This window comes from Trichechus manatus, unplaced genomic scaffold (assembly GCF_000243295.1).
Source record: "Trichechus manatus latirostris isolate Lorelei unplaced genomic scaffold, TriManLat1.0 scaffold00056, whole genome shotgun sequence".
NCBI classification, from domain to species: domain Eukaryota; kingdom Metazoa; phylum Chordata; class Mammalia; order Sirenia; family Trichechidae; genus Trichechus; species Trichechus manatus.
The window spans coordinates 1,343,433-1,349,483 of NW_004443992.1; positions in this window are offsets into that span (position 1 = coordinate 1,343,433).

The window sequence follows — 6,051 nt, forward strand, 5'->3', positions numbered from 1 at the left end:
GTTGAGTTGGTTCCGACTCATAGCGACCCTATTCACAATAGAACGAAACACTACCCGGTCCTGCACCATTCTCACAATCATTGTTATGCTTGAGCCCATTGTTGTAGCCACTGTGCAAATCTATCTTGTTGATGGTCTTCCTCTTTTTCTCTGACCCTCTACTTTATCAAGCATGATGCCCTTCTCCAGGGACTGATTCCGCCTAATAAAATGTCCAAAGTATGTGAGAAATAGTCTCACCATCCTTGCTTCTAAGGGGCATTCTGGTTATACTTCTTCCAAGACAAATATGTCCATTCTTTTGACAGTTCATGGCATAGTCTACTTTCTTCATCAACACCACAATTCAAAAGTGTCAATTCTTTGGTCTTCATTATTCATCGTCCAGCTTTTGGATGCATATGAGGCTATTAAAAACACCATGGCTTGAGTCAGGCACACCTTAGTCCTCAAGGTGACATCTTTGCTTTTCAACACTTTAAAGAGGTCTTTTGCAGCAGATTTGCCCAATACAACATGTCTTTTGATTTCTTGACTGCCGCTTCCATGGGTGTTGACTGTGGATACAATAAAAATGAAATCCTTGACAACTTCACTCTTTTCTGCATGTATCAAGATATTGCTTATTGGTCCAGTTGTGAGGAATTTTTGTTTTCTTCATGTTGAGATGTAGTCCATACTGAAGGCTGTGGTCTTTGATCCTCATCAGTAATTGCTTCAAATCCTTTTCACTTTCAGCAAGCAAGGTTGTGTCATCTGCATAATGCAGGTTGTTAATGAGTGGTCCTCCAATCCTGATGCCATGTTCTTCTTCATATAATCCAGCTTCTCAGCTTATTTGTGCAGCATATAGATTGAATAGGTATGGTGAAAGGATACAGCCCTGAAGCACATCTTTCCTGGCTTTAAACCACGCAATATCCCCTTGTTCTGTTAGAACGACTGCCTCTTGATCCATGTACAGGTTTATCATTAGCACAATTAAGTACTCTGGAATTCCCATTCTTTGAAATGTTATCCATTATGATCTACACAGTCAAATGCCCTTACATAGTCAATAAAACACAGGTAAACATCTGTGTTTTATTGACATTAGCCAGTGAAAACCTTATGAATAGCAGTAGAACATTGTCTGATATAGTGCCAGAAGATGAGTCCCTCAGGTTGGAAGGCACTCAAAAGATGAACGGGGAAGAGTTGCCTCCTCAAAGTAGACTCAGCTTTAATGACGTGAATGGAATCAAGATTTGAGGACCTTCATTTGTTGATGTGGCACTACTCAAAATGAGAAGAAAAAGCTGCAGATGCTCATTAGTAATCGGACCCTGGAATGTACGAAGTATGAATCTAGGAATGGAAATCGCCAAAAATGAAATGGAACACATAAAGATCGATATCCCACTCATTAGTGAGCTGAAATGGACTGGTACTGATCATTCTGAACTGGACAGTCATATGGTCTACTGTGTCAGAAATGACAACTTGAAGAGGAATGGCTTTGCATTCATTGCCAAAAAGAACATTTCAAGATCTGTCCTGAAGTACAAAGCTGTCAGTGATAGGATAATATTCATATGCCTACAAGGAAGACCACTTAATACGACTATTATTCAAATTTACACACCAACCACTAAGGCCAAACATGAAAATTGAAGATTTTACCAACTTCTGTTGTCTGAAATTGATCGAACATGCAATCAAGATGCATTGATAATTACTGATGATTGGAATGGGAAAGTTGGAAATGGAGAAGAAGGATCAGTAGTTGGAGAATATGGCCTTGGTGATAGAAACAACGCTGGAGATCACATGAGAGAATTTTACAAGACCAATGACTTCTTCATTGCAAATACCTTTTTCAACAACATAAATGGGGAACTATACACATGGACCTTGTCAGTGGAATACACCAGAATCAAATCGACTATATTGTGGAAAAAGACGATGGAGAAGCTCAATATCATCAGTCAAAACAAGGCCTGGGGCCAACTGCAGATCAGATCATCAATTGCTCATATCCAAATTCAAGTTGAAACTGAAGAAAATTAGAACAAGTCCATGAGAGCCAAAGTACAACCTTGAGTATATCCCATCTGAATTTAGAGACCATATCAAGAATAGATTTGACACATTGAACACTAATGACCAAAGACCAGATGAGTTGTGGAATGACATGAAGAACATCATACATGAAGAAAGCAGGAGGTCATTAAAAAGACAAGAGAGAAAGAAAAGACCAAAATGGATGTCAGAATAGACTCTGAAACTAGCTCTTGAGCATCGAGTAGCTAATGCAAAAGGAAAAAATGATGAAGTAAAAGAGTTGAACAGCACATTTCAAAGAGAGGCTTAAGAAGACAAATTAAAGTATTATGATGATGTGCAAAGACATGGAGACAGAAAACGAAAAGGGAAGAACACGCTCAGCATTTCTCAAGCTGAAAGAACTGAAGAAAAAATTCAAGCCTCGAGCTGAAATACTGAACTATTCTAGGGGAAAATATTAAATGATGCAGGGAGCATCAAAAGAAGATCAAAGGAATATACAGAATCATTGTACCAAAAAGAATTGGTCGATGTTCAACAATTTCAGGAGGTAGCATGTGATCAGGAACCGATGGTACTGAAGGAAGAAGTTGAAGCTGCACTGAAGACATTGGTGGAAAACAACCCTCCAGGAATTGACAGAATACCAATTGAGACGTTTCAAGAAAAGGATGCAGCACTGGAAGTGCTCACTCATCTACGCCAAAAAATTTAAAAGAGAGCTACCTGGCCAACCGAATGGAAGAAATCCATATTTATGCCTATTACAGAGAAAGGTGATCCACCCAAATGCAGAAATTATCAAACAATATCAGTAATATAACACCTGAGTAAAATTTTGCTGAAGATCATTCAAAAGCAGCTGCAGCTGTACGTCAACAGGGAACTGCCAGAAATTCAAGCCAAATGTAGAAGAGTACATGGGACCAGGGATATCACTGCTGATGTCAGATGGATTCTGGCTGAAAGCAGAGGAAATAGTAAGACTCAATATATACGAGTTAACATTATAATTATTATTAAGCATGGGGTAGAAAAATAATGTAGGAATGAACTTAAGCATAGGATTGGATTGCTGGTAATAATGACTTTACTTTTCTGTTTACTTGATCAACTTTTAAGATTATGTCATTCTGGGAAAGAGACATCGTTGCAAAATCACCATCTCCTCACTGTTTTAGGACCCTGTTCAAACAATTGTGACATGTTCAGGGAAAGAAAACATCCAGTCAGGCCTCAAGAGTCATGTTGTTGTTAGGTGCTGCCAAGTCAGTTCTGACTCATAGCAAGTCTATGTACTTCAGAACAAAACACTGCCCAATCCTGTGCCAGCCTCACAATCATTGTTATGCTTGAGCCCATTGCTGCTCTTACTGTCAATCCATCTTGTTGCGAGTCTTCCTCTTTTTCACTGACCCTCTACTTTACCATGCATGATGTCCTTCTCCAGGGACTGGTTCATCCTGATAAAATGTTCAAAGTATGTGAGATGAGTCTTGCAAACCTTGCTTCTAATGAGCATTCTGGTTGTTGGTTTACAACTTCAGTACTTTCCCCTTATGCCTTGATGTTGCTTATTGGTCTAGTAGGAGGATTTTGTTTTCTTTATGTTGAAGTGTTCCATATTGAAGGCTGTAGTCTTTGATGTTCATCAGGAAGTGCTTCAAGTCCTCTTCACTTTCAGCAAGTACGGTTGTGTCATCTGCATATAGCAGGTTGTTGATAAGACTTCCTCCAATCCTGATGCCCCATTGTTCTTCATAGAGTCTGGCTTCTCAGATTATTTGCTCAGCATACAGATTGAATAAGTATGGTGAAAGGATACAACCCTGACTCACACCTGTTTTAATTTAAACCATGCAGTATCCCCTTGTTCTGTTCAATCGACTGCCTCTTGGTCTGAGTACAGGTTCCTCATGAGCACAATTAAGTGTTCTGGAATTATTGTTCTTCCCAGTGTTATCCATAATTTGTTATGATCGACACAGTCGAATGCCTTTACATAGTAAATGAAACACAGGTAAACATCTTTCTGGTATTTTCTGCTTTCAGCCATGATCCATCTGACATCAGCATGATATCCCTTGTTCCATGTCCTATTCTGAATCCAGCTTGAATTTCTGGCAGTTTCCTGTTGATGTACTGCTGCAAAAGCTTTTGAATGATCTTCAGCAAAATTTTACTTGTATGTAATATTAATGATATTGTTTAATTATTTCTGCATTTGGTGGGATCACCTTTCTTGGAAATGGGTACAAATATGGATCTCTTCCAGTAGGATGGCCAGGTGGCTCTCTTCCAAATTTCTTTGCATAGATGAGTGAGCACTTTCAGTGCTGTATCCATTTGTTGCAACATCTCAATTGATATTACCTCAATTCCTGGAGCCTTGTTTTCACCAGGGCCTTCTGTGCAGCTTAGACCTCTTCTTTCAGTACCATGCATTCTTTATCATATGTTACCTCCTGAAATATTTGAACGTCGACCAATTCTTTTGGTACAGTGACTCTGTGTATTCCTTCCATCTTCTTTTGAGGCTCCTGTGTCATTTAATATTTTCCCTGTAGTATCCATCAGTATTGCAACTCAAGGTTTGATTTACTTTTTTTTTGATTCAGCTCTTTCAGTTTGAGAGATGCTGAACGTTTTCTTCCCTTTTGGTTTTCTATCTCCAGGTCTTTGCACATTTCATTATAATACTTTGTCTTCTCAAACTGCCCTTTGAAATCTTCTGTGTCGCTCTTTTACTTCTTCATTTCTTCCTTTTACTTTAGCTAATATACCTTCAAGAGCAACTTTCATAGTCTCTTCTGATATCTATTGTGGTCTTTTCTTTCTTTCCTGTCTTTATAAAGACCTTTTGCTTTCCTCATGTATAGTGTTCTTGATGTCATTCCACAGCTCTTCTGGTCTTCAGTCTTTAGTGTTCGGTGTGTCAAATTTATTATTCAGATGTTCTCGAAATACAGGTGGAATATACTCAAGGTCAATACTTTGGTTCTTGTGGACTTGTTCTAATATTTTTCAACTTCAGCTTGAACTTGTGTATGAATAATTGATGGTCTGTTCCATAGTCAGTCCCTGGCCTTGTTCTGGCTGATGATACTGAGCTTCTTTATCGTCTCTTTCCACAGAAGAAGTCGATTTGATTCCTGTGTTTTCCATGTGGTGAGTTCCATGAGTATAATTACCACCTACGTTGTTGAAAAAAGGTATTGGCAATGAAGAAGTCGTTGGTCTTGTAAAATTTTATATGTTATCTCCAGCATTGTTTCTATCACCAAGACCATATTTTCCAAATACCAGTCCATCTTCATTTCCAACTTTTTTTTTTATATATATATATTTTATTGTACTTTAGGTGAAGGCTTACAGAACAAATAGTTTCTCATGAAACAGTAGTACAAATGTTGTTTTATGACATTGGTTAACAACCCCACAACATATTAACCCTCTAACTTCTCAACCTTTTTTTTTTTTTGGTGAAAAGACACATAGCCAAAGAAACACCACCTCAAAAATTTCTACATGCACATTTCAGTGACATTGATTACGCTCTTCCAATTGTGCTGTTATTCTCACTTAAGATGAAGGCTTACAGAACAAAATAGTTTCTCATTTAACAGTTACAACAAATGTTCCCCTATGACAACGGTTAACAATCTCACAACACATCAACAATATCCTTACTCAACCTTGGGTTCCCTATCACCAGCTTCCATGTCCCCTTCTGCCTTCTGGCCTTAGTCACTGGACTCCTGTACCTCGTTAGTCTCATTTGGTTTTACGGGGCTGTTCACTCCCAGGCTGAACAGTGAACATCAGAGGTAACTTCACCACTGAGCTAAAAGGGTGTCTGGGGACCATATTCTCGAGGTTTCTCCAGTCTCCTTTAGGCCAGTAAATCTGGTCTTTTTTTTTGTTTTTTTGTGATTTAGAGTTATGCTCTACATCCTTCTCCAGCTCTGTCCAGAACCCTCTGTTGTGATCCTGGTCAGAGCAGTC